The sequence below is a fragment of the Columba livia genome, chromosome 2, assembly GCF_036013475.1.
Source record: "Columba livia isolate bColLiv1 breed racing homer chromosome 2, bColLiv1.pat.W.v2, whole genome shotgun sequence".
Lineage (NCBI taxonomy): Eukaryota > Metazoa > Chordata > Aves > Columbiformes > Columbidae > Columba > Columba livia.
This window is the reverse complement of record NC_088603.1, coordinates 9,682,528-9,693,159: the sequence shown is the minus strand read 5'-3', so window position 1 is coordinate 9,693,159 and position 10,632 is coordinate 9,682,528. Positions and strand designations below refer to the sequence as shown.

The 10,632-nt window shown below is 39.2% G+C and overlaps 1 long non-coding RNA gene across 1 annotated transcript; it reads right to left on the bottom strand.

Annotated features, from left to right (window-relative positions):
• Window positions 1-2,463: 2,463 nt before the first annotated feature.
• Window positions 2,464-10,242, bottom strand: LOC135578832 (uncharacterized). The gene is made up of 3 exons (XR_010470963.1): window positions 9,928-10,242; window positions 3,018-3,075; window positions 2,464-2,637 (listed from the first exon to the last, which is right to left on the bottom strand). It is a non-coding gene; the product is annotated as an uncharacterized LOC135578832 (long non-coding RNA).
• Between the last annotated feature and the right edge of the window lie 390 nt (window positions 10,243-10,632).

The following is a 10,632-nucleotide window of genomic DNA, read 5'->3' as shown; positions in this document are numbered from 1 at the left end:
ACAAATCAAGCATCTTTTCCCACCCAAAGCTGTAGAGTTCTACAGTGTTACTTAATTTAGACATTTCCAGATATGCTTGATATGAGAGGTATAGTCTACGGCTCATATCCACACTGGACAGCTTTATACCACATCTGCTTTTCTGGAATGCAACAATCGCTGAAGTACCCAAGTCTGAGGTCTCAAGAAGTCAAACATACAAAAGAGTTTGACCAGAATTAACCCAAGGTTTCTCAGCACCAACTTGAAAATCAAATGTAGTTGTACCAAGGATGAGGAGCAGGAGCATGAGGGATGCAGGGATACTTTTGCATGGGAAATAATGGTAGAGAAGCAGTGGATGTACCAGGGATGGGAGGAAATCAGGACTTGTTGATCTGTGATGGTGGAAGGAGTTGGGGCAGCCGTGCCTGCTGCTTCCTGAGAGGGGTCTCTCCATTTCCCAGCACGAAAGCTGCTCTGGCCCAAGCTCCCATCTCACCATCACCAGCAGCAACCAGGCCAGCTCTCTGGTACCCTGGCACAAGCAGTCCTGACACAGACAAATGGATGCTTTGCTGACCCCAGATGAATTCACAATACTGCTCTGAAGGGAGTAACATTTTTTTGTCTCTTTTTCACAAAATGGCAAATGGAAAAATTAAAGAAATGCCTTATGACTTATCTTGTGGCAAGTGTTAAGAATAAACTGTGCACTTCCTGCGTGAAAGCCATGCCTTTACCCATAAGGCCACCCTTGCATCCCACTGACATAGCTGAAGAATTACATTGAATGAGTCACCAGCAACTATTTATATTTGAGGGCTTAGAGCACATGCTGTCAACTAGAACACAAAAGTTACGCTGGGCTGCTGCAGAGAGCAACTTGCGGGTGCCCAGGGAAGGTCTCACTCGCATTTCCAATCCATCCTCCCACACTATCTTTGTCATAGGGCAACGAGTAGCACAGTGGCATTTTATGTGTTGATTTTTTCCCCACCCACTCTGATTTCCGCCTCCAATTTGACCTTTTGTCTGCCGCGGATGTCCATTGGAAAGCCAATTGGGTTGCCACATCACATGAGACCAGCCCTTACCTATTTTGAAACGCAGAAATGTAGCGGTCTCTGAGACACTTTTCTATGTCTTTTCTACTACAGCTCAAAGATGTAAGGAGAAGACCTGAAAGGTTTTCATGGCCCATTTAGTACAAAAGGTCCCATGGACTCATGCAACATTATGGTCTACAAAGAATGAATCTGGTAAAATATATTTCTGTTCTTCCTACAACTTACAGTGTAACATAATTTTATTAAGAGGTTTAAACAAGAACATGAGAAACAGCACATATATATATATATTTATATATATATACACATATATATGTATATTTACATGGGCTGGACCTTTGAGTGGTGTAAACTTGTATAATATTCTGTAATTCCCATCCACTGGCAATACAGCCCTCTCCCAGTGTGGAATTTGCTATGGCCTATGCATACTATGTTAGAAAGTCCAGATTCAAATGAAAAAATAAATAACTGAGCATTATGTTAAAAGCTATATTAAAGCTATGATCAGTTATTAAGGTACGTTTAATAAATGGTGATTTGGTTATTATAGTCCAACAGGTTCCATGTAACCAGAGCTTACAAACATCTATTACATTTCCTTTTGATGTGCTTATAACCATCTATAATAACTATTTATGTAACACACTCATAAATCCACTGACTCTATATTAAACCTCTCTGAACCCTTCCTAAATGGAATCTTAATACAAAGAGTGAAAAAAGTGCTCGAATATGGAAATACATCCAGAAAGCAAGAAAGACCTAATGTTAACAATTTCAAGTGCACGTGCAGGAACTACAGTGTTTTGACAGTTGTGTACAACTACGTGCACAAAACATACTCCAATCAAAACTGAAATCAAAAAGTTCAAGAAATATATTCTGCGAACAGTGAGTTGTAGAGTAGGAGGTATCTAAATGCTGGCCTATTAATAGGCATCTCATTGTATATACCTGTTAATATATACCTCATATTTGTTCTTTCAAAGGAATTATCTTTTCTAGAATTTTTTCCTTCAAAATCAATAATGAAAACATAAACATAGATGTGCATTTCTAAAAATAAGTCAAGAATTTGGTGAAATCCTGCTCTTCATGGCAGCCATTTTCATGAAACTGAAATTTGAGCACTTCACAGAAAAAGCACAGTACTATCTTGGAGAGAAGTTTGCTCAACAATAGCCATACTGCTTTAATAAAATGCAAGTTTTGTGTCTCTCACATGAACATTTATTCCCACAGACTTCAGCAGCCAGAAGCTCTAACACAATGTGGGTATTTTTAAAAGAAACAGATGGATTAAAGAAAAAGCAAAGCACTTAGACACTTTTGCATAGGTTCGCATACTGGATTATCTGCAGCAGCATTTCACAACCTTTCTTAGTCACTAACTAAGGAAAAGAAGGAGACATTTTCATTTTTCAGAGATGTATTTATTCTGTGTAAGCCTGTCCAAGGATCACCTAAGCTTGATTGTTTAATCATTTCTTTAAAACAATGCAAATGGAAGGCAAAGTTATTTTGATCCACCAACACAGGCTGAAAGGCCTTGGCTGAGATTTCATACCAGACAATAGAAGAAAGACTGCAAAGAGATAACAAGGAAAACATGATTAAATCACAGAAGTGACATAAAATCAATAGAAGCAGGCAAGGATCAATAATTCTTTGCTCTGAGTAGCAGTCAGTAGCGCTTGTACTCATTTTCAGATTTTTCCAAGATTATTTCCTATCTGATCTGTGTAGACAGAGACTTTCTTTACAGTATTGCTCTTTTAGCATTTTTATTGATATTATTCTTTTGTAGGTATTTATTGCCTAATTCATTAGCTACATTGGCTTCATTTGCGGTGGCTTACGCAGGAGCCTATGACTAATCACAAAATAGCAACATATAGCAATTATTTAAGAAAAGTTGATGTGAATTTATAGCCATAGTAAAGAAGAATTGTCAGCTTTTCATACCTGAATAGTAGGTTTCATCTAGTTCTTCATTTAGTGTGTCAGTTCGCAGTATTTTTTACTAAAAATGCAGAAGACAGTGACAATTCATTAAATCAAGTTGTTCTAAAACAGAGTAGCTGAAGCAAAGAGATTCACTGCCATGGAGGCAGAAGGATCTATTGCATTTATGCTGGGATGAAAGAGGAAGAGCACCAGACAAATTGCATTTTGGAAATTGCCTGAGTTGTACAGACACATCACAAATAAGCATTGAAGCCTATCTCTCAAAGTCTCCTAAAAATGCCTTTTACAAAGCAGTCCAAGCCCCTATAACACTCCAGCATAAACAACTGCATAGATGTTGACCCTTAACATCATCACATGGTGGATCAAGTTTGCCCATTGATGTTGGTTTTCAGAACTATCCTCTGTGGAGCTATCCTACTGTATCAACATCTATGAGTGTTTAAAAATCACCAGTCAGGCTACAGAAAACATAAGCCTGGCTTGAGAACCTCAGGAGGTTAAGAAACAGTTATTTTTCTTTGCAGTGTGGTGCTTGTAGTAGTGGCTTCATTTCTAGTCTAGTTTCTCTTCATGTCATCCAAGTTATTGGTTCCTCATGAAGGAGGGAAAAGACCAAGTTTTTACTTAGGTGACTCCTGTAGCTGATACATAAGACACCATCAAACCCCACTGCACTTGACTTATGTTTCAATCTTTTGATCCCAGTAGGGCCAGAAATTTGTCCCAAAGACTTCGTAAAAATCATGACGGTTGGTAACATCAAGCTGCTTTACCGCCCAGGGAGATTTTAGCTCTTACATTTAAAACCCTCTCAGTTCATCTGGATGGCTCTCTCCCACCCAGCAGAGTAATAACTGAAAGAGCTTCACTTCAGCTACAGCAGTATGAAGCAGGAATAACACTACAGCAAAAATGCCCCAAAAGGAGTGAGTGGTACAGCAGTATTACCTCCAAGCTCATCCTACCTGTAAGCATCTACCAACGCTTGGCATCCTTCCCCTCAGGTGCTTTGATTTTACCTACTTTGAAATACACCCACTAGTTTGTCAATAAACATACTTAAATTGCAATGTAATGGAGCTCTTCTCAACCTGGCTTTGATCCTCTGGCTGGGTGAAACAGAAGGTCACTCAAAAGAGCCCACTCTGAATTTTCTGGAGGTAGCAGGAGATTAGAAAGGAAGGCAGTGGAAGGACAAACTGAAAACTCCCCACAGCTTTGCAGACAAGTATGAGGCTCAAACAACTGTTCATCTTTAAGTATAAGGAATAAAAAGCCTTAATAACACAGCCCACATGTGGGAGAGCAGCAGGCACGGATCCTTCCTGGCCTGGTGATCATCAGAAAGGGTGAAAAAGAGAAGATCAGCTGAACCTTTTGGTCACCAAAATGTCCTTACCAAATTGGAGAAAAGACTTGGAATAAAGCTGAGGTGGTAGGACTGTCAGCTGTGTGTTAGTGTTGCCTATTTTAGGTCATAATCATATCTTCAAGGAAATTCACATTTCTGCGTATACACGAGACTGCGAAAGTTCTTAAACACTCATCAGTAAATGGTCAATATCCAACTACACAGTAGTTGATCCAGATGCTTTAAGCACATGAAGTAGGTACTAGAATTTAAAAAAGCAATATTCTCAAAAAAAATCCTCATTTTAAAATATTCACACTCAGTAGGACACGGTTCATTATAGACAAGTATATTATTATCAATCCAAGCAAATGAGAAACATCTTCTTACATCTTGTAATCATCTCGTGACATTTCCTCTCAAGCACAAGTCCAGTGCTAGATATGGTCCAGACAAAGTGAATAGGAGTCACCAAAAAATGTCTAAATTTTGGGTTGGAAGCTCCACAGAAGAGCATAAGTTGCCAAGGTACAGAGGACCTAGTAAGTCATAAACTTCATATAACCTTCCATTTGCAATCTTATTCTTCTGGAGGTTAAAAGGGCCTTTGAGAATGGATAATACAAATATGCTACAAGAAAGACTTAATCTAACATACATATTAGTCAGGGATGCACCTTTAAAACCTACACAATAAATGAAATGGAAGAAGCATATATGTATTTTGGGGTTATATACAACTTCTTCTAGTGGTCTTCTAAAAATAAAAAGAGAGAAAAGAGAGAAAAGGGAGAAAAGAGAGAAAATAGAGAAAAGGGAGAAAAGAGATGCAGCTCCAGCATATCCACTGTTTAGACAGGACATCAGTATTTGGCAGGGATATACCAAATTACACGAACCTGTGTGAAATCCCTATTAAGGAAGGAAATGTAGGAGAATTATGAAATTTAAGCATTAGAAAGCTCATGGAAAAGCTCAGCTTCTCTATGCCTTTTTGATCAGTTTCCAAATCAGAAATATCTGTGTGCCCTAGTGACAGAATTTCACAAACTCTGCAACTACCAGGGCCAAAACTTTAGCCTTTTAGGTGGTGAAAATAGAGTAATGCTGAGTGAATAAGATGGGACTTGATAGTGACAGTGCTCCTATCAGGACTACTCTTATCTGGGTACACCAGCAAAGAGGTCGAGCAAAATTCAAATTCAGCCTGCCTAACTACTTCTCTCACATCTAGCCCTCCCCATCAGTGACTAAAGTCTTTGGTGGGCAACACAGTTGGACCCAAGAGACAGAGGAGAGAAGGAAAAGTGATGAATAAGATGTCGGGTTTTCTAAAGACTTACAAAATTCTAAAATATTTCACTTGCAAAGTATGTAACGAACAACATACAATTATGTGATGAGCTGTTTAGCAGCTTCCTCACAAGGGGAAGAGGAGTGGCAGGCGCTGATCTCTTTTCTTTGGTGACCAAAGACAGAACTCGAGGGAATGGCAGGAAGATGTGCCAGAGGAGGATTAGGTTGGACATTAGGAAAAGGTTCTTCACCCAGAGGGTGCTGGACACTGGAACAGGCTCCCCAGGGAGGTGTCACAGCCCCAAGCCTGACAGTGTTCAAGAAGAGACTGGACAACACCCTCAGACACACAGTGTGAACTGTGGGGTTGTCCTGTGCAGGGACAGGAGTTGGACTTAATGATCCTTTTAGGTCTCTTCCAACTCAGGACATTCTATGATTCTATGATTCTTTTCACTGACAGTGAAACACTTCTTGAGCAGTACAGATTCACACACCCTAATATAGGCCACAGTGGTATGATGATGTAACACATACACATACCTATACATATGTGTACAAACACACGGGTTTAAATGTAATTCCTGGACTGTCTGCACTCACTTGCACTGCTTACACCTTGCAAACTCAACCCAAAATTGTTTATATCTCAGCCAATGCAATCAAATAACAACACACTCAGGAGCATTTTGGAGATAATATTTTTCACGTGTAGATTAACATCTCAGGCTAGTGCCATACATTGGGTATATAAATAATAAAAAAATAAATCTGTATCTGTTCAGGAGCAGTAGGGTAACATGGTTTCAAAATACTCCTCCTGGAAAATTTGCAGAAAATATAGATTTCCAGAGGTTTCCTTTGCTTTGTAGTATCAAAAGAGCAAAATGAAACCCACTGTTTATTGGGTTTTTTTTAAATACCACATTTTAGTCCTTTATATCTTGCTGTAATAAACAGACACTGTCTTCAAGCTGAAAGTTTTTGTTTAACTAGTTTTTAATTGCAATCAGAAGTTTATAGTGCAACTATATATAACCCCGTAAATCATCATTAAAATGCTTCCAGTCATGAAACAATGACCAGAACAATAAACACTGTGTGTATATCAAAAGTGAGAGATTTACACTCCAACCAAGACAATAGCACAACAAAGCAAATGTTTACAGTCTTCAAGAATATCCATGTCATTTATAAAGTATGAGTAATAAAATCAATACTGTTGATATTGATCAGTATCTGGGTGGACCTTGTTCCTGGACTTAAGGCAGGCTTTCTGATAAGATAGTCAGCTATTTGTATCCTTTTTAGTAAATAAAAATGTATTTCCTTGAAGATATGACTTTTCAGCTCTAATAACATGCCAGTATGCTGATGATTTATAAACATATTATAAAACACAGCAATACAACAGCTGTGGAAATAAAATAATCAGCCTTCCACCTCTCTATTACATTAGGTCAAACCTCTTGTTTGTCTGTAATGACAATAAGGAATAAATAAATAGCTGGGTACCTGCAGAGGAGGGTGAGGCTGGTTATTCTCATGTATGTGCTTTGCATCGCAATTGATGATGGGAACTGAGGGAGATGAGTGACACATTTAACCACTTGCTATTTATAGGACATGTGGAGGATGTCTATTCCAGAGACTCTTACCTAGGCTGAACCAGAAAGGCACTTAAAAAATTGAATCTGCTGCTCAGAGCTTGGACTCCACTGTAAATTACAATCTGTAGTTCTGCCTGACTGCTGAGCCGTGATGAGCTCACTGAGCTGCTCGAATCCTCGCTGAGCCCGTGGTTTCAGTTTGCATTTTATGCAACTATCCTTCCATGTCAGATGCACACAAGAAACAATAATCAGGCAGCAGAAAAACATGTCACCAGAAAAATAATAATTAAAAAAAATATAATAATAATAATAAAATGCAAGAGTGGCTTCTAAAAGGATGTATTACTTCATCTTTACAACACAGTCCTGTCTCAGCAGTCCTGCTCCAGTCTCATAGTAATGTTGGTAGAATTAATCCAAACTTGTACCAGCGTTATGAAAAAAAAGGAGGAACTGATCCTTTGGAGGTCACAATCTTTCTCTCTGTTTTCCCTCTCATTTGTACTTCTTTTATGGGGCTCCGTCACACTGTGGCATTTGCAGGTCACGGTAGCATTCATTGGGTGTAACACTTATTTAAGCTTATCTGCAGAAAAGAACCTGGCAATGATCTACCTGGGGCTCTTTTACTGCTGGAGACGATCCAGGTTTTCCTTTCCTTCCTTCCCCTGCTCCTGCCTTCTCATCACACGAAGCAAATACCAAACCTACATTGCTGAGCATGTATTTTGCAGGAACTGAAGGTCCAAGGTAAACAGAAAATAACTTCCTTCAAAACAATGGAATTATATGTGCTTTTACATTGCATTTCAGAGAGGTTTCAATCCTCCTACCAGGGCTGGAAATAAATGAGGATCATTCAGCTGTACGGTCAGACACATGGCACACCAGGTAATTCAGTTGGCTACCAAGCTGCAGCAAACAACACAAATTTGCACCCAAAATTAAATTTGAATTTTTGCTATTAAAATTGATTAGTGAATGGTTTATTTAATTCCTTTCAGTTAAAAGTCTCACAGTGCTTGCATGCTTCCTACCTTTTGATTAAAGTCACTAAGAATTATCCCCCTTGTGTGGAGACTAGCAAAGTAAACCTAAAATATTAAAAACTGTTTTGTCTGCCAAGCACAAATAAGTGTTAAGCTGGCAGAGCCTGGAGCCTGCCAGAACCTCATGATTTCAGTAGTCATGTTTGTCCAATAAAAATAATTCTGAACATTTTAGATCTCAACACAGCAACTCACAGCATAAAAATAGAATGCTTTGGGATATCAATTTTGCAGGCAGACATGCACTTTAATGGAAACCAGCCAGATCCAGCCAAGCTGGGACTGCTCCTGTGAAAAGTTCATGTTCATCTGAGTTCAGCAATACAGACCACAGGCTGCTAAAACAGTGATCACAGCAGCAAGATTTCTGTCTTTTCTCACTCCACCAAAATGGAAAATACTGTAGATCTGGAGAAACACTGATTCAAAGTGTGAGTTGGCCTGGATGATTTAGAAAGAAAAGGGATGGGTCATGCTTTTTTATTGGTGCAGTCTCAGAAATATAAATCTTGGTATGGGGCATGTGTATGTCTATACACATATGTACAAACACATGCGTATTACTATGTCTTATAACCCTGGAGGTACTTCAGTGAACATGTGTCCAAAGTCTTTCCGAGAGTGAAATGAAGTCTCACAGTCAGATTTATTGTTGTCGTTGCTGTTGTTTTTTCTCTGAAAACAAATACGTGCTTATCTTGTACTCCTTTTTTCTCTGTACATAAGTCAAGTCTTATCCAGAAGAGGTGATCAAAAAGAACACTTAAGATCAAAAGGACAAGAGGTTATAATCCAGCTGGAAAGTTAGTTATGACAAATCCATCACTATGTCCATAAGCTGACGGGGAAGAGACCGGGAAGGACTCTCCACCACAATTTACCTTCTCCTGAATCCTGCAGCAGGAACTCCATTCTCTCGGTAAGGCTAACAGGTTTCTTCCTAGCTCCCCCTAGTGAACCCAGCGACTGGTTCCCACTTCATCCCACTCAGATACCCTCAGCCTAGGCCAGGATTTACAACAAATTGGTATTTTCCATTAGTGTAGACACTCCTTGCACATAGACATGCTTTTTCCTGAGTCACTGGTGGAAGAAGATGAAGCCTTTGAAAATTAAGGTTGGGATTCACTTGTTTCTAATGATAGCCCATGAAGAAGATAACACACTCTAAAACAGTGGTCTGGGCTGGACCTCTAGTCAGTGTAGAGAGACATGAACACCTCTAGAAGGCCATTCATTGCACTGTCTTTTCACTGACAATAGTGGGACCCTGGACAACCCATTTAGATTAGAAAACTAAGTGGCAAGAGAATAAATTTAGGTGAGATTAATTCTTATTAACTGGACTTTTCAGTCTTGACAGTATCTTCAAGACCTCACCATAACTGCCTCTTTGAAAATGTATATATCTGATTCGGCACATGGAAACCTGGCCCTCTGTCACTCTTCTTGCTAAAGCATGTTCTTCTTAAAAAAGTTTGTTCCTAGCCTCAGTCCAGAATTGAGAACAATTTAGTGCAACAAAGCAGAAGTAGGGAAGCCTTCTGAGAATTACGAACCCAGCACCATCACACAGCAGGCAGTAGGGTACTCACATCTCTCTCAATGGTAAAATAACTCTTGGATGAAAATACAGAACATTTGAGTCCACTGCAAGTTCAGACAGCCTTTGAACCATCGATGTAGAAAGGTAAATCTCCAGGAACTAAGCAAATAGTTGCTGAGATGAGTTCATCCTTTCTTCTCTGAAGTACCAGTAGGAAAACGTTTTCTTGAATCTCTTCTCACTTTCACAGATTGGGTTACTACATGTACCTAATAGACTATTCATAAAATTTTCACTCTGAGAATTGAAACAAACTGATTATTAAAGGCTGCAATGCAGCAGCACCCAAAGGCACTGACCGAAACTGAGGTGCCACTGAGCGATGGGGGTGTGTAAGTACCTTGGGGCCAGACTCACGTACTTTTGCTCCCATTGGGTAGTCATGAACAGTTTCACAGAAGCCAATGGGATTGCTTAAGGAGTATGTTACTCAACAAGAATAGATGTACCAAGATTTGGTTTACCCTGAGGATCTTGTAAGACTAAAGAATACGGGTGAAATATTTAGTCCCATTAAAGACAGCGGCAAAGAAAACAAAACAAAACAATTAATTTCAAAGAGCAATATTTCACCCAAATAATAGACAAAGAAAGGAGGACACATCATCTGCATGAGGCAGTCAGAATGGCGGCGAGCACTGCTTACCTACCTGGTTTAAAAAAAAACAAACAAGAAAAACCCAGGAATATATAC